Source organism: Bubalus kerabau, chromosome 1 (assembly GCF_029407905.1).
Source record: "Bubalus kerabau isolate K-KA32 ecotype Philippines breed swamp buffalo chromosome 1, PCC_UOA_SB_1v2, whole genome shotgun sequence".
Taxonomy (NCBI): Eukaryota; Metazoa; Chordata; class Mammalia; order Artiodactyla; family Bovidae; genus Bubalus; species Bubalus kerabau.
In genome coordinates, this window is record NC_073624.1 from 141,592,578 (window position 1) to 141,612,018 (window position 19,441).

The window sequence follows — 19,441 nt, forward strand, 5'->3', positions numbered from 1 at the left end:
GGAATGGTATATATATATAGCCCAAAGCTATACTGTTGATTTCAAGCATTGCTATGTTCAGAAACTTGTGAAGTATTAACGGATATTTATCTGTTTTTCTCACTACTCTATTTTCCTCAATATTGGATTCATGATCAGGCTCCAGCTAGTGGCCCCTGCTGCTGCTGCTGGTAAGTCGTTTCAGTCATGTCCGACTCTGTGTGACCCATAGGCGGCAGCCCACCAGGCTCCCCCGTCCCTGGGATTCTCCAGGGAAGAACACTGGAGTGGGTTGCCATTTCCTTCTCCAATGCGTGAAAGTGAAGTCGCTCAGTCATGTCTGACTCTTAGCGACCCCATGGACTGCAGCCTACCAGGCTCCTCCGTCCATGGGATTTTCTAGGCAAGAGTACTGGAGTAGGTTGCCATTGCCTTCTCCAGCTAGTGGCCCCAGGCAGGTTCAAATTAATATCATATTTACCACTATGGTTTCAGCCTAAGGATCAGATCAGATCAGTCACTCAGTCGTATCCGACTCTTTGATACCCCATGAATCACAGCACGCAGGCCTCCCTGTCCATCACCAACTCCCGGAGTTCACTGAGACTCACGTCCATCAAGTCAGTGATGCCATCCAGCCATCTCATCCTCTGTCGTCCCCTTCTCCTCCTGCCCCCAATCCCTCCCAGCATCAGAGTCTTTTCCAATGAGTCAACATTTCGCATGAGGTGGCCAAAGTACTGGAGTTTCAGCTTTAGCATCATTCCTTCCAAAGAAATCCCAGGGCTGATCTCCTTCAGAATGGACTGGTTGGATCTCCTTGCAGTCCAAGGCACTCTCAAGAGTCTTCTCCAACACCACAGTTCAAAAGCATCAATTCTTCAGCGCTCAGCCTTCTTCACAGTCCAACTCTCACATCCATACATGACCACAGGAAAAACCATAGCCTTGACTAGATGGACCTTTGTTGGCAAAGTAATGTCTCTGCTTTTGAATATGCTATCTAGGTTGGTCACAACTTTCCTTCCAAGGAGTAAGCGTCTTTTAATTTCATGGCTGCAGTCACCATCTGCAGTGATTTTGGAGCCCAGAAAAATAAAGTCTGACACTGTTTCCACTGTTTCCCCATCTATTTCCCATGAAGTGATGGGACCAAATGCCGTGATCTTCGTTTTCTGAATGTTGAGCTTTAAGCCAACTTTTTCATTCTCCACTTTCACTTTCATCAAGAGGCTTTTGAGTTCCTCTTCACTTTCTGCCATAAGGGTGGTGTCATCTGCATATCTGAGGTTATTGATATTTCTCCTGGCAATCTTGATTCCAGCTTGTGTTTCTTCCAGTCCAGCGTTTCTCATGATGTACTCTGCATATAAGTTAAATAAACAGGGTGACAATATACAGCCTTGATGAACTCCTTTTCCTATTTGGAACCAGTCTGTTGTTCCATGTCCAGTTCTAACTGTTGCTTCCTGACCTGCATACAGATTTCTCAAGAGGCAGATCAGGTGGTCTGGGATTCCCATCTCTTTCAGAATTTTCCACAGTTTATTGTGATCCACACAGTCAAAGGCTTTGACATAGTCAATAAAGCAGAAATAGATGTTTTTCTGGAACTCTCTTGCTTTTTCGATGATCCAGTGGATGTTGGCAATTTGATCTCTGGTTCCTCTGCCTTTTCTAAAACCAGCTTGAACATCAGGAAGTTCATGGTTCACATATTGCTGAAGCCTGGCTTGGAGAATTTTGAGCATTACTTTACTAGCGTATGAAACACCCTCTTCCAACAACACAAGAGAAGACTCTATACATGGACATCACCAGATGGTCAACACCAAAATCAGATTGATTATTTTCTTTGCAGCCCAAGATGGAGAAGCTCTATACAGTCAGCAAAAACAAGACCAGGAGCTGACTGTGGCTCAGACCATGAACTCCTTATTGCCAAATTCAGACTGAAATTGAAGAAAGTAGGGAAAACCACTAGACCATTCAGGTATGACCTAAATCAAATCCCTTATGATTATACAGTGGAAGTGAGAAATAGATTTAAGGGCCTAGATCTGATAGATAGAGTGCCTGATGGCCTATGGAATGAGGTTTGTTACATTGTACAGGAGACAGGGATCAAGATGATACCCATGGAAAAAAATGCAAAAAAGCAAAATGGCTGTCTGGGGAGGCCTTACAAATAGCTGTGAAAAGAAGAGAAGTGAAAAGCAAAGGAGAAAAGGAAAGATATAAACATCTGAATGCAGAGTTCCAAAGAATAGCAAGAAGAGATAAGAAAGCCTTCTTCAGCGATCAATGCAAAGAAATAGAGGAAAACAACAGAATGGGAAAGACTAGGGATCTCTTCAAGAAAATCAGAGATACCAAAGGAACATTTCATGCAAAGATGGGCTCGATAAAGGACAGAAATGGTATGGACCTAACAGAAGCAGAAGATATTAAGAAGAGGTGGCAAGAATACACAGAAGAACTGTACAAAAAAGATCTTCACAACCCAGGTAATCACGATGGTGTGATCACTGACCTAGAGCCAGACATCCTGGAATGTGAAGTCAAGTGGGCCTTAGAAAGCATCACTATGAACAAAGCTAGTAGAGGTGATGGAATTCCAGTTGAGCTATTTCAAATCCTGAAAGATGATGCTGTGAAAGTGCTACACTCAATATGCCAGCAAATTTGGAAAACTCAGCAGTGGCCACAGGACTGGAAAAGGTCAGTTTTCATTCCAATCCCAAAGAAAGGCAATGCCAAAGAATGCTCAAACTACCACACAGCCTAAGGATAACTTCCTTCAAAAAAGTTCTGAGAGTAGTCCTGGGATTTAGTCAGATGAATCTGACTTCATTTCTGTATCCTTTCCTGGAACAATCCTGGATATTACATAGATGCCAAGGATACAGAATTTCAAAACACAAAACCTATCTTCCCAGTCTAATGAGGGAGACAGAGGGAAATCCATTATTACAACTTAGCAGATAAATGTCATGTGCACTGCATGTCATAGTTTTACAAGGGAACCACAAAAGAGGGGCATTGGTATCTACCAAAAAACTTTGCAAGAGTGGATGAAATAAAGGCGAAGTTTTTAAAAGCTGAGATGATATGAGCTAAGTCAGAATGTCTGGTAAACTCTTGATGCTCTTTGCTAATTCTAGACTACTTCCAACTATGCCAGTGGCCTGAGACAAGTCTTCTAGCCTCTCTGTATTCATGTCAGGAAATTAACAGGGGGGTGGGTTGAGAAATAGGGAAAGGGTGGTTAGGGCTTTTCCAAGATACTTTACAGATTTAGAATATGATTATTCTACCTTCTTGTTACAAGCATCTCCAATTGATATGACAAAGACCTAAAAACAAATAATTACTAATTTTAATCTACGATGAGATGAATTGACAACTGACCTAGTTTTCTAATTATTTCCAGGAAAAAGACTTAAACATTGAATAACATGATTAAAATTATCCTCCAAATTAACTGCCTTATATTTAACAACTAATTTCCTAGGGATACATTTTACTATTTTTCTTTCAAGTGAGTTCGTCAAAAAGCTATGTTGTTAAAGTCAAAAGTTCATTTAGTGTTTTCCTGAGTTGTTTAGTTTTGATTATACATCTGTTTAAAGCTAAAAATCTCTTGGCCTTCCTTTGAGGCTTCAAGGATCCATTAATGCTCGTTTACCTACATGCTGGAACATGTTTACTATACTTAATGTGAAAATCTGAATTACTAAGCTCCTATAGCACCCCCACTGCATAGTACAGTAAAGTTCAGAAAGTGAAGAGGAGAAAATAAGGGAACAGAAATGATATAAGGAGGTTAAAGTTGAGGAAAGAAAAGTTCTTCTGGGACAGGTCCTATGGTAACAGGTTAAGAACACCCCAGTCAGATTACTGATCAACCTGAAAAAGTGAAAGCGAAAGTGTTAGTCATTGAGTTGTGTCCGACTTTTTGAGACCCCATGGACTGTAGCCCGTGAGGATCCTCTGTCCATGGGATTCTCCAGGCAAGAATACTGGAGTGGATTGCCATTACCTTCTCCAGGGGATCTTCCTGACCCAGAGATTGAACCTGGGTCTCCCACATTGCAGGCTAATTCTTTACCATCTGAGCCACCAGGGATCATCCTGAGTTTGGCACCGATTTATTCTTTAAAAAGAAAGAGAGATCACTTTATTTCTTAATACCTTTTGTTTAGTAAGTACTGATTTATTCTTCATCTTGACTATTCGACTTCGGTTATGCTATCAAAGAAGGACTTTTGCAAAATAACCACCACTCCCACCCCCTTTTTTTGCCATACCACAAAGTATGCAGAATCTTAGTCCCTGACCAGAGATAAAGCCCGTGCCCTCTGCAATGGAAGCCTGGAGTCTTAACCGCTGGACCACCAGGGAAGTTCCAACTCCCCTTTTAAACTTATATTATTCTAAAATGTGTTTTAATATCTATATTAACTTGGAATAGATCTAAATTTATATACATTTTAAATTTCATCATAGAAAACAATTTCTTCTATAGGAAAGAAATTTCTCATCTCTTTTCACCTCTCTAAAATACCAACAGCAATGGAAAATCCCACTGTCTATTACATGGGACAAAAGCTAGTGTTCGTTGGACAAATATTGAAAGATTTCAGTTTTGAGGCTTGGCATACTTAGTGTCCTGTATTACTTACTAGCTTCAAGAAATTATGTTCAAGAAAGCAGGCATTTATTATGCTTCTGTTTTTCTCTCAGAAGTTAGCCTGGTAGGAGTAGAAATAAACTTTGAAAATATCTGAAAGTGTATAGATCTATTCTGCTGCCATGGGCCTGTTTATTTCAAAGTTTGATAGTAAGTTTATGAGAAAACAACAATGCCATACATAGTAACTATGTGATACATTAATTTGAAAATATTCATTATGACAAATAATGAGAGGGACAGGATGCTCTATTTGTTTAAGTGATCAAAAAACTCATTTGGAGGAATAATGAACTTTCCCTGGGAATTTGACATAAGAAACTATGGGAGGACATACACAGCTTATCTAAAGCACATCTCTGTATTTCCTTTTATTGGAAAGTTTCAATCTTTTGTAGATGAACTCAAGGTAATTATTTTAGAAAACAGAGTGTTCTTAGGTTGTACTAAGCTAAAAGTATGGTCACCTTGCTGCAGCTGGTGAAGTGGAACACCCAGGACAAGAAAAAGGAAATTAATACAGAACTTATCTTAGTTTTGGAGAAGGCAATGGCACCCCACTCCAGTACTTTTGCCTGGAAAATCCCATGGATGGAGGAGCCCGGAAGGCTGCAGTCCATGGGGTCACTGAGGGTTGGACACGACTGAGTGACTTCACTTTCACTTTCATGCATTGGAGAAGGAAATGGCAACCCACTCCAGTGTTCTTGCCTGGAGAATCCCAGGGACGGGGGAGCCTGGTGGGCTGCCGTCTATGGAGTCGCACAGAGTCGGACACGACTGAAGCGACTTAGCAGCAGCAGCAGCATCTTAGTTTACCACTCTGCACAAAAGGGACCTCCCCCTCCACTGAATCCCATGCCATTAAGGGAGGTCTGTTAAGATGTCACTCTGTAAACCCCAGACAGTATTTTTCTAATCTGTTCTCTCACCATCTGGGCCGCTGCTGCTTGCTCTTCAGGTGATTGGGTTGCAGTTAGAGGGCAAGACCTTGACAGTGACCACTTAAAATCACTTGTAGGTCTTCCCTACAACTACCATCACAGCACCCCTGGCACAATATTGCCCAGAGGCTACCAGGGAATTTTACCACAACATGCTTCAACTTGCTTTGGCAGCACCACCAGCATCAAAGTTCTCTCTCAAATTAAAATCTTTTGCTCTGTGACAGATATAGTTAAGAGGATGAAAAGACAAGTTACAGATGAACATAACATACTTTCAAATCACATAGCCTTCAAAAAAGACTTGTGTCCAATATGTAGAGAGAATTTGTTAAGCTCAACAATAAGAGAATAAACTCTGAAAATTAAAGAAAAATAACTAAAGCATAAGACTTGAATAGACACTTCACCAAAGAGAAGAAGGCTAATACATACATAGAAAGATACTCAGCATCACTAGTCACTTTGTTGTTGTTCAGGTGCTAAGTTGTGTCGGACTCTTTTCAACCCCGTGAACTGCAGCATGCAGTTCTTCACTGTCTTCAACCCATGTTGCTAAAACCCATGTCTGTTGAGTCAGTGATGCTATCCAACCATCTCCTTCTCTGTTGCCCCCTTCTCCTCCTGCTCTCAATCATTCCCAGCATCAGAGTTTTTTTTCAATGAGTTGCAACAGTGAGTTGGGAAATGCCAATTAAAACCACAATGACATATCTCTTCAAACCATTATAATAGAATGACTTTAAAAAAAAAATGTCAAGTGCTCCACCACTGGAACTATTGCTAATGGGAATACAGAGTGGTACAAACACTCTGGAAAACAGTTTGGCAGTTTCTTATGAAGTTTAACATCATACTATTATTGTCCCTCAATCCACTCCCAGGTATTCACCCTAATGAAATGACTGTCTATGGTCACACAAAACCCATACACAAATATTTATAGCAACTTTCCTTATAATCAGTAAAAACTGAAAACAACTCAAATATCCTCCAAAGGGTGAATATTTAAGCGGATTTTGGTACAAACAAAGGACTACTGCTCAGCAATAAAAAGGAGCAAGCAACAACTTGGATGAAAATCAAAGACATTGTCCTGAGTGAAAGAAATTAGTTTCAAAAGGTTGCATACTGTATGTTTCCGTTTATTAAAAGATGACTTTCTCAAAAAAGAAAAAGTTTATCAATAGAGAAGAGATTAGTGATTACCAGGGAGTGCACTGGAAAAGAAGGTGAAAGAAGGTGGCTGCAAAGGAATAGCTTGAGAGAGTTTTTAGGGTCATGAAACCATCTATATCTGGACTTGAGTGATAATAACATGAATCCTTAGTTGTTCTAACATTAATAAAACCATATCCCTCAAAAATCCAACATTATTTGTTCATTTAAAAAATAAAAGCAAAGAGGAAACTCATAAACTCCACTCACCTTCCTAAAAAAAAATAAAATAAAAGAATAGCCAAGACAATTTGGTAAAAAGAAGAGCTAAGGATAAAGACTTACTGTACTAGATATCAAGACTTATTATAAAATTATGTTAATTCAACAATATAGTATTGACACATAATAAATAAACCAATGGAGCAGATCAAAGTCTGGAAGTAAACCTATGTATGTATGGACATGTAATTTATGAAAAAGGTGGCCCTGCAGATTCAAGGAAGAAAGGATTATCACTCAAATCAATAGTGTTGGGACAGTTTGGGTGTCCATGTGAAACAAAATTCCACTAAAGTTATACTGTACAACTAGACTCTTGAGAGTCCCTTGGACTGCAAGGAGATCCAATCAGTCCATTCTGAAGGAGATCAGCCCTGGGATTCCTTTGGAAGGAATGATGCTAAAGCTGAAACTCCAGTACTTTGGCCCCCTCATGTGAAGAGTTGACTCATTGGAAAAGACTCTGATGTTGGGAGGGATTGGGGGCAAGAGGAGAAGGGGACGACAGAGGATGAGATGGCTGGATGGCATCACTGACTCAATGGATGTGAGTCTCAGTGAACTCCGGGAGTTGGTGATGGACAGGGATGCCTGGCGTGCTGCGATTCATGGGGTCGCAAAGAGTCGGACACGACTGAGCGACTGATCTGATCTGAAATATGAAGGCAAAACAATAAAGCTTTAGATGATAATATGGGAGAATATTTTAATAACCTGAGAATAAGGAAAGAGCTTTTTAATCAGAAAAGTAGGAATATAGATATTATTCATTACATGACAGCAAGAATTTGGAGATAATTTAAGTGTTCAATAAGTGCTGAACACTTAAATCATTAATAGAAGGATATTACCATGCAAGTAATATTTTCAAATAATAGTTAATAATATGGGAAGATATAATATTAAGTGACAAAAACATGATTCAAACTATATGCTAGTTACTGGAACTATATTAGAAATAAATACAGAAAATATTATCTCTGGTCTATCAATCAGGTTTCTGACAGGATACAATGGGCCGTCTCAGGCCAGGTATTTTGAAGGAATTTAATAAAGGGACTATTTACAAATATGTGGTCAAGATTTAAAGAGAACAGTTGTTAGAACTCAGAGAGTGGCTATATGGAGAAGGCTGCCGAACAGGAGCTGAGGCCTTTTATAGAGAGATACAGCCAACCCACGTAGATCTAGCAAGCAGTGAACAAGGAGAATAAATACCCTGATTTCTCTCTCCTCCATCCTTCCAGTCTCTGACTGGTGCCTGCTCTTAGCCAAATCTAACAGGAAGCCAGAAGGCAAAGGGGCTGGTTAATGCAGCCCACACAGATCAGGCTCCCAGAGCTCAAAGCATGGAGACACGTGGATGCGCAGAAATGAAGGGAAGGTATCCAGCGCATCTGGGTGACAGGGTACGGGGGATGATGATTTTCTTCCTTAGAGTTTTTTCCTCTACATTTCAAGAAAGAACGTGTTTTACTTTGAAAATGTAAAGATGTGGTATCAAGCCCTGGATATGTTTTCTTATTATCTAAACAATGGTGTTAGGTGTTAGAGGGGTATGCCTTTTCAAAGCTGTTAGAGAGGTACAGATATCCCCTTTCATTATAAAATTCTTTATCACAGCATTGGAAACAATTCAGTGTCTATCAACAGTCAAATAAAATGAATCCTGTATGGCAAGGAGCAGAATAAAGTCCAGATTCCCTACCTCAGCTGACAAAGTCCTGGCTCTGCCCACCTCACTAACATCATCCCCCTCCTTCCTTTTTGCTGTAGTCATTGATCTTCCTGCTCCTTAAGTATGTCGCTTATTCTCCCTTAGAGCCTTTGACCTAGATATTCCCTCTCCCTGGAATGAAGATCTCCTGATCTTTCTGTGGCTGGCTGCTTCCTAGATTTCATCTTAAATGACACCTCTTTAGAGATGGCTTCTTACCACCCAATCTAAAGTAACTCTCAAATCTGCTTTCCAGGCGAGACTACTGGAGTGGGTTGCCATTCCCTTCTCCAGGGGATCTTTCCAACCCAGGGATCAAACCCACATCTCCTGCCTTGCAGGCAGATTCTTTACCATCTGAGCCATCAGGAAAGCCCACCTTAATTATATATATGCTGTATATATTTTAATATTATATATGTGTGTGTGTGTGTGTGTGTGTATTACTTGCTCAGTCGTGTCTGACTCTTTGTGACCCCATGGACTGTAGCCCTCCAGGCTTCTCTGTCTACAGAATTCTCCAGGCAAGAATACTGGAGTGGGTTGCCATTCCCTTCTCCAGGAATATTATATGTGAATAGTTTTAATTTTATTCAACATACATTTTTCATATATAATACAGTATGTAGCATTCAGCTATATCTATATATTTTTTGCTTATTCATTTACTGTATGATGTTTATTTATAGTCACATGCCACTAGACTATAATCTCCCTGGATGCAGGAATTTTGTTGGTCTTGAACATTATCATCTCCACCTGCAGTGTCCAGCTCATGATAGATGGTCAGCTCCTATCTGTGTAATGAATGTATGTCCTCCTCATACATCCACACATGCATATACACCCCAGGAACGGAGCAGGGAGGTGGAGAGGAGAGGACCATCAATCTGTTTTCCATGGTAAGGCCAACTGAAATAAGAATACTTTTATGTTTGTTTTGAAATCCACTGTTGAAATGGTGAAAAGAAATTATTTAATCTTATACAAAATTTCAATAGTAATGTCCCACTTGCCAAGAGAAAATTGTTTTTACAGAGCATACTCTTTCTTTTGAACACTACCCACCCAATTATGCCTCAGAAGTTGGTTTATGGTGCTGTGGGGAGTCTGATGTTCCATTTAACATACAGAAACAGATATTCTGTGCATGCCAGGGACAGGGAACTCTGTCTCCCTTTCTTTTGTCTCCCTCCCACAACACCACTGACTGTTCTCCACATTGTGGGCACATCCACTCTCCAAGCTGCAACACAGAATCAGGCAGCTTGCTATCAATTTCCTAACATTTGATCATCATTTTGCTAAAAAAAAATTTTAGGCTAATAATAGAGGTGAACTCCCAATATGAGTTTGGAACAACCCAGGGAGAAGCAGAGACGGAGGAGTAAAGTTTAGAGGCAGAGAACAATTTGTGAGAGTTAAAAGACTAATTTAGAATATGTTATTTTGAATCTAATTACATTTCCAATGGTGATTGCTAACCAAGGACTTTGGAGAAGGCAATGGCACCCCACTCCAGTACTCTTGCCTGGAAAATCCCATGGACGGAGGGCCTGGTGGACTGTACTCCATGGGGTCGCTAAGAGTCAGACACAACTGAGTGACTTCACTTTCACTTTTCACCTTCATGCATTGGAGAAGGAAATGGCAACCCACTCCAGTGTTCTTGCCTGGAGAATCCCAGGGACGGGGGAGCCTGGTAGGCTGCCGTCTATGGGGTTGCACAGATTCAGACATGACTGAAGCGACTTAGCAAACTTAAAGGTTTTTCACAGCAAAGGAAGCCATTGATAGAACAAAAACACAATCTACTGAATGGAAAAAAATATTTGCAAATGATATGACTGATAAGAGGTTAATATTCAAAATATATAAACAACTCGTACAACTGAACAGCAACAAAACAAACAACTCAATTTAAAAATCAACAGAAGAACCATATCATCATTTCTCCAAAGAAGACATGCAAATGGCCAACAGGCAAATGAAAAGGTGCTCAACATCACTACTCATCAGGGAAATGCAAATCAAAACTACAAGCAGATATCATCTGAGTCAGAATATCATCAAAAAGAACACAAATAACAAATGTTAGCAAGGATGTGGAGAAAAGGGAATCCTTGTACACTGTTGGTAAACCCTTGTACACTGGTGTAAATTGGTGCAGCCACTGTGGAAAACAGTTTGGAAGTTTCTCAAAAAAATAAAAACAGACCTACCATATCACACAGCAGTTCCACTCCTGGGTATATATCAAAAAAAAAAAGCCAAAAAAATTAATTCAAAAAGATACACACAATCCAATATTTATAGCATCATTATTTACAACAGCCAAGATATGGAAACAACTCAAACGTCCATCAACAGATGAATGGATAAAGAAGATGTGGTACATACACACAACGGAATACCACTCAGTCACAAAAAAGGAATGAAATCTTGCCGTTTACAAAACCATGGATGGATTTGGTATTATGGTAAGTGAACTATGTCAGACAGAGGAAGAGAAATACAAGATGATATCACTTACACGTGGAATCTAAAAAATACAACAAACTAGTAAATATAACAACAAAGAAACAGATTCACAGATATAGAGAACAAACTAGTGGTTACCAGTGGGAAGAAGAAAGGGGGTAGAGGCAAGATAGGGGCAGAGGATTAAGAGGTACAAACTATTATGTATAAAATAACTACAAGGATATATTGTACAACACAGGAAGTAGAGCCAATATTTTATAATAACTATAAATGGAGTTGTTTTCATTTAGTCATTAAGTCGTGGTCAACTCTTTTGTGACCATGGACCATAACCCGCCAGGTTCCTCTGACCATGGGATTGCCCAAGCAAGAATACTGGAGTGAGTAGTCATTTTCTTCTCCAGGGAATCTTCCGGAGACAGGGATCAAAGCTGTGTCTCCTGCATTACAAGCGGATTCTTTACTGGTGAGCCACCAGGCAAGTCCATAAATGGAGTACAATCTTTAAAAATTGTGAATTCTGGCGAGTTCTGGCTTTTATTCTGGCTGTAAAGGTGATAAATATTCTAAGCCTCATGTTTTTAGTTGACATTATTTAGTCATAAGACTGTTGTAAGAAAGCAAAACAAAATTAAACAATGTAAGTGAAATGTAAAGTGTTGTTTATTATCTATTCTTTCAACAAACATTTACTGAGTACCATCTTTGGGATGTGCTTCTGTTCTAGGAACTTAATATATAAAGCTTTAAGATACAGGCTGTAATCACAAGTTTCATCTCTAATTTGGAGAGAGAGATAAATATATGCAACTATATTTATGTATTTGTGTACGTATGAAGTTTATTTTTTTAGGATGCTTTCTAGACAAATGGAAGTAAAAAACTCATATAAAAATTTTATTTTAAGACTTAAAAATTTTGCTTATGTGTTGTCATTGTTGTTCAGTCGGTAAGCCGTGTCTGACTCTTTGCGACCCCATAGAGTGCAGCACGCCAGGCTTCCTTATCCTTCACTATCTTCCAGAGTATGCTCATACTCATGTCCGTTGAGTCAGTGATGCCAGCCAACCATCTTATCTTCTCTCACCCCTTGTCTTCCTACCTTCAGTCTTGGCCACCATCAAGGTCTTTTCCAATGAGTTGGCTTTTCCCATCAGGTGGCCCAAGTACTGGAGCTTGAGCTTCAGCATCAGTCCTTCCAGTGAATATTCAGGGTTTATTTCCTTTAGGATTGACTGGTTTGATCTCCTTGCTTTCTAAGGGATTCTCACAAGCCTTCTCCAGCATCACATGTTAGTGGCCCATTATTTGCCATCACTTCTATCTATTATTGCAGTCAATGGAACTAAATGTTTACAACATGATGTGTGTACTAAGTTGCTTCAGTCATGTCTGATTCTACGACCCTATCGACTGCAGCCCACCAGGTTCTTCTGTCCATGGGATTCTCCAGGCAAGAATACTGAAGTGGGTTACCCTGGCCTCCTCCAGGGGATCTTCCCTGCCCAGGGATCAAACCCACGTCTCATGTCTCCTGAATCGGCAGGCAGGCTCTCTACCACTAGAGTCAGCTGGGAAGCCCACAGTGTGATACTGAGGCTCAATCTTTTTTGTGCCATTTGAACCACCAAACATTAAATCATCATCAGTCTACATTTGTATGAGACATTTTTGTTTGTTTTTTTATAGATAAGAAAATTAGTAGTTCACATGTAGTATAAATGATCACTCCCTGAAATTTTAGTTTGTCATAACACAATATTTCATGATGACAATGCCAGATAAATGAGCTCTCTCTATTAAAAAAGAAAAACATTTTTGTATTGAAATTAGGGACTGTGAAAAGTAAATGATTTGTGGATGAACTGAAAATGATTGTGTCAAAGCTGAAGTCTTTCAAAGAAGAGAATGAGTTGGAAAGATTGTTCCTACAGCTAGACTTTCTCAGGTGTTCAAACAGAGCCTTAATCTATTTAAATTTAAATTAAAATAGAAAGCTTAAACCATCCCTCTTGAATCTTTAAAGATTTAGTGGTGTTAACTAAGGGGTTAAAAGTTATTTGGTTCACAGTTTCTACAATTGGTTTGCCTAAAGAGATAGCCAATCCCAAAGAAAGGCAATGCCAAAGAATGCTCAAACTACTGCACAATTGCACTCATCTCACACGCTAGTAAGGTAATGCTCAAAATTCTCCAAGCCAGGCTTTAGCAATGCGTGAACTGTGAACTTCCAGATGTTTAAGCTGGTTTTAGAAAAGGCAGAGGACCCAGAGATCAAATTGCCAACATCCACTGGATCATGGAAAAAGCAAGAGAGTTCCAGAAAAAACATCTATTTCTGCTTTATTGACTATGCCAAAGCCTTTGACTGTGTGGATCACAATAAACTGTGGAAAATTCTGAAAGAGATGGGAATTCCAAACCACCTGACCTGCCTCTTGAGAAACCTGTATGCAGGTCAAGAAGCAACAGTTAGAACTGGACATGGAACAACAGACTGGTTCCAAATAGGTAAAGGAGTACGTCAAAGCTGTATATTGTCATCCTGCTCATTTAACTTATATGCAGAGTACATCATGAGAAATGCTGGGCTGGATAAAGCACAAGCTGGAATCAAGATTGCTGGGAGAAATATCAATAACCTCAGATATGCAGATGACACCACCCTTATGGCAGAAAGTGAAGAAGAACTAAGAGCCTCTTGATGAAAGTGAAAGTGGAGAGTGAAAAAGTTGGTTTAAAGCTCAATATTCAGAAAACCAAGATCATAGCATCTGGTCTCATCACTTCATGGGAAATAGATGGGGAAACAGTGGAAACAGTGGCTGACTTTATTTTGGGGGGCTACAAAATCACTGCAGATGGTGACATCAGCCATAAATTAAAAGACGCTTACTCCTTGGAAGGAAAGTTATGACCAACCTAGATAGCATATTAAAAAGCAGAGACATTACTTTGTCAGCAAATGTCCGTCTAGTCAAGGCTATGGTTTTTCCAATGGTCATGTATGGATGTGAGAGTTGGACTGTGAAGAAAGCTGAATGCGGAAGAATTGATGCTTTTGAACTGTGGTGTTGGAGGAGATCCAACCAGTCCATCCTAAAGGAGACCAGTCCTGGGTGTTCATTGGAAGGAAGGATGTTGAGGCTGAAACTCCAATACTTTGGCCACCTGATGCAGAGAGCTGACTCATTGGAAAAGACCCTGATGCTGGGAAAGTTTGAGGGCAGGAGAAGTAGGAGACGACAGAGGATGAGATGGTTGGATGGCATCACTGACTCAATGGACATGGGTTTGGGTGGACTCCAGGAGTTGGTGTGGTGCAGGGAGGCTTGGAGTGCTGCAGTCCATGGGGTGGCAAAGAGTCAGACATGACTGAGGACTGAACTGAACTGAACTGAAAGAGATTGAATTTAAAGCCTGAACTGATGAGCTATTTCATTTGTTAGCTTTATACCTGTAGATGCTCAGAAATTACACGTATCCACTTTCCCCTCAAGTAGCCTATTTCTCTTTCAAAACAGTCTCACATTCCAACCTTTGTTTAGTTTGATCTTTATAAAGTATGTTATAGAAATGCTACCTGAAATCTGTAGCACTTAAAGCTTATTAGTCTTGGAGTAACTAAGGAGATGATCTAACAAAATTCCTTAAGCAACACAAAGAAGTAGGTAAGACTTCTTGAAAATTCATTTTGGCAATTTTATCACAATTAAAAAACTCTAGTTTGCTTTGTCTTTTGTATACATGGCCCTACTCTGCTTAATTAGAACCTAGTTATTCCTGTTTCTAGATTATTACAGTTCCCTGCTCCCCTCCTTTTCCTCTTTTGTCCTTAACCAGAAACTAAATGATCTGACTTTTAATATTTTATTTATTGATAGTTCTTTATATGAGTAAGATGGAGACAGAAGCCAAAGCCATTTATGGAAAGGAAATCTATAGATTATTGGTTGATAATGATTTCCTGTTGAGTAGTAACCCCAATAAGAGCAATGACCATGCCCATCATGTTCAACATCACATCTCCATGACCTGGTAAGGGAGCTGGAACCCAGGAGGACTGCTCTGCCACGTGGCTTGCAGTCTCAGGTTTTATGGTGATAGGATTGGTTGCCAGGTTGTCTCTGACCAACAATTCTGACTCTGAGTCCTTCCTGGTGTCACACACATTGCTCAGCCAAGATGGATTCCAAAGAGGAGGATTCTGGGAAGTCAGTAGGAAATGTGGTGTCTCCTTTTGACCTTTCCCAAACTCTTCCATGAAATTAAAAGATGCTTACTCCTTGGAAGGAAAGTTATGACCAACCTAGATAGCATATTCAAAAGGAGAGATATTGATCTGCCAACAAAGGTCCATCTAGTCAAGGCTGTGGTTTTTCCAGTGGTCATGTATGGATGTGAGAGTTGGACTGTGAAGAAAGCTGAGCACTGAAGAATTGATGCTTTTGAACTGTGGTGCTGGAGAAGACTCTTGTGAGTCCCTTGGACTGCAAGGATATCCAACCAGTCCATCCTAAAGGAGACCAGTCCTGGGTGTTCATTGGAAGGACTGATGCTGAGGCTGAAACTCCAATACTTTGGCCACCTCATGAGAAGAGTTGACTCATTGGAAAAGACCCTGATGCTGGGAGGGATTGGGGGCAGAAGGAGAAGGGGACAGCAGAGGATGAGATGGCTGGATGGCATCACCAACTCAATGGACATGAGTTTGGGTGAACTTTGGGAGTTGGTTATGGACAGGGAGGCCTGGCGTGCTGCTATTCATGGGGTCACAAAGAGTCAGACACGACTGAGCGACTGAACTGAACTGAAACTCTTCCAGTTGGTAGTGGCTTGTTAGTTCTGTGTTCCTTACCAGGACCTCCTGTCGTAAAATAACTCACATGAAGGGTTACTATGGTGTCTGGCCAGGATGGGCAGTGTCATTCAGTGTGTTTCCCCAACAACTCGATAAATAAATTCATCTCTGTCTTGGGTTTTGCTAACATGCGTGACATAGGCTAACTGTACAATCATGATAAAATCACAATAATGGGAATCATTGAACTTGATTGGCCAATAACTAGGTATAACTCTGGGTGAAAAACAATAGTTTGTTTCTCAGAACATGGATTTTTAATTTTAAAATGAGTTTTCCATGACATCACTACCCTGAAAACATTTTTGTTAGTCCTGTTTCAGTAATGAAACATATTTGTTAAAAGATAACATAAGTGTATCAACACACTCTATACATCTACTAAAAGCAGAACAAACTTGGTTTGAAACAGGGCAGGAACCTCCCTTGCTTGGCCATTCTACCCACACTGCTTCCTCGTCCAGGATGAGGCTTGAGTCATCTTTTCTGGAACCCTAAGTCTCCAGGGAATACAATTTGAAAGTCAATAACCTTCAATAAGCAATAACCAATGACTTAGCTATTTTTAATATTCTAGTTTGAAAAATTTATGGCCAGCATGAAAAGATGCCATAGTGAAGAAGGAACATAGCTCTCAATAAGAGCTGAAATCAAGTTCTAGCCCTGCTACTGTGTGACTTTGTGGTTCAGTTTCTTACTATCAAACAGATTATGCTGCTTAATAATGGCATGCTGATCAATGACTGGATAACTTGAGAGATAATTGTCCTAGTTACCTATTGCTACAGAACAACCTTCCCCAAATGTTATTTGCTTGATGGTATTCAGCACGGCAGACTCAAGGCAGTCAGATTCTTGCACGGTGGCTCAAGGCTCTAAGAAGAATGTGCCAGCAAACAAGACATAAGCTGCATGGCCTTTTATGACACAGCTTTGGAAATCGCATAGCATCCCTGTGCCATATTCTATTTCTCAGGGCTGTCACAAGCTTGTCAGATTCAAGGGGAGGGGCTGAGACCCCCACATCTCAATGGGAGGAGTGTCAAAGAGTTTGCAGCCATGTTTTACTCAGCCAGACTTACTCAACTCTGCGGTCTCTGCCTTATTAATGCAGAAGTCAAGGAAGATTGGTAGGAGTGAGTAATGTATTTCTCTCCACAGTCTTAAGGGGAGAATATTACAAGGGATTCCACACTTGCTTCAAAATTCCATATTGGGATTAAAGGTACCAAGCCAAATGACTCCTGGGTTTCTATGCTGGAGTCTTATGCTTCAAGCAAGCCTCGAGACTGTGCAACAGAATGTTTTGGCAGAATTTTTTGCTATTGGTATCATTCACTATAAACAAGGCTTCTCTAGTTAGGACATACTAAACTGAGACAGGCTAGGACTTGGGACTTTTTGCTGCAGTGCTGTGGTGTTTGCACCTGGACATACCTTTCCTACAGAAACAAAATACAAAGCAACTATATAGAACTAAAAATAACTGCATGCATGCACAGTTGGAGCAAATTCTGGACCCAAAAGATACAAAGAAGCCAAAAAAAACCACAAAAAACAAACCCAAACTGCTACTTTTGAGGAGCCTGGTGCAAAAACAGAGTACTGTACACGCCCCCTATACTCAAGACCACGTACTGCTACTGCTAAGTCATTTCAGTCGTGTCCGACTCTGTGCGACCCCAGAGATGGCAGCCCACCAGGCTCCCCTGTCCCTGGGATTCTCCAGGCAAGAACACTGGAGTGGGTTGCCATTTCCTTCTCCAATGCATGAAAGTGAAAAGTGAAAGGGAAGTCGCTCAGTAGTGTCCGACTCCTAGCGACCCCATGAACTGCAGCCTACCAGGCTCCTCCATCCATGGGATTTGCCAGGCAAGAGTACTGGAGTAGGTTGCCATTGCCTTAGGCAAACACCTATGCCACCCCTCTGGCCTGACCCCTGGCCATATCCCAACCCTCACCCCATATAAGGAACAAGCTTGGGGAGAGAGCAAGCAAGGGACCCTGATGTTTGCTCTTGATCCCCCTTGCCCCAATAAAATCTTGCCTGAATTTCTTATCTGGCCTCTAGTCAATTTCCATTGTTTGGTGAAGTCCAAGAGCCCAGTTGGTAACAAAACCACTCAAGCATTATTTGGATAATGACAACAGGACATGCACATTTGGAGGGCTGCTTCTGGAACTATGATTCTAAGAATTCCTGGCATGTAGGTTTTGTTATGTAACTAGAACTATTTGAAATTTTTTTTCCCCTGGCTCCCAGTAATACTAGAAACAAATAAGTTGAAGATATAGAATGTACATTGTCTGGGGAAACATACTGATGCAGTTTTGGACATAGATCTTTTCTTAAAAATGTGTTATAACTTGGAAAGAGAATGTGAAAGTGTTTAGGAGGCTAAATTTCTTATTTTTCTTTGTACTAATAAATGGACCTGGCTGGACTTTTTCTATACAAAGGAAAGGTAGCAGGGACTATTTTTTCACCATCAAAAATGATATTTTTTTTTTAACCTACATTAACTCTACATGTTGCATGGAGAATTCCTCTCCTCCTATATATGTGGAATATATAACTTGGAATTTTAAAAGATACATAAGGGAAAATAAATTCAGGAATCAAATTACTTTGGTGGAAAACTGCCATAAAACAAATATGAGATATTTTCCTAGTGTCTTGCATAAGACCACTTTATACCAGGTGGATCTGCAGTCAATAAAGATATAACTACCAAAATGTCTCTTCTAATCATCACAGCCCTCTCTAAAATTACCAGTACAGGTTAAACCCTTTGTTTAGATGAAGGTAATGGGTCAACTAGAGTTCTTGCTACCCCTCAGAGAGGTAATAATGACTAATTATTGGCAAGTATTGCAGTATTACTATTTAGATAACTTGTGTTACTGGAGAGGAAGGAAGGCAGTGTTCTGAAAGCTTGAGGCTCAGGGAAGGTAACTGTGGCCAAAGCCTGGAGCACTGCTGGGCCGGCCAAGTAGAGAGAGACACCAGGAAGGGAATGCTGAGCCCCAGGAGGCAGCCCCAGGATACTGAGAGCCAGAGGTGCAGAAAGGAAAACGGCAGTGAGGAACAGGATGGAGGGGTTCAATCATGATAAACGCTGGCTGTGCTGATATCTGTGAGCCTATTTCTTTAAGTTTCCTGGTTACAAAACTAAAATAACCTAGTTAGCAACTTGGGCTCTTCCCAGGTGCCTCAGCAGTAAAGAATCTGCCTGCCAATGCAGGAGATGTGGGTTTGATCCCTGGGTTGGGAAGATCTGCTGGAGGAGGAAATGGAAACCCACTCCAGTATTCTTGCCTGG

The 19,441-nt window shown here is 40.5% G+C and overlaps 1 long non-coding RNA gene across 1 annotated transcript in view; it reads right to left on the reverse strand.

Moving 5' to 3' along the window:
* Positions 1 to 7,228: 7,228 nt before the first annotated feature.
* The window catches only part of LOC129659184 (uncharacterized), a 69,103-nt gene continuing 56,890 nt past the window's right edge, over positions 7,229 to 19,441 (reverse strand). Inside the window, exon 7 of the long non-coding RNA XR_008717853.1 lies at positions 7,229 to 7,708. This is a non-coding gene — a long non-coding RNA (uncharacterized LOC129659184). The remainder of the gene's footprint in view (positions 7,709 to 19,441) is intronic.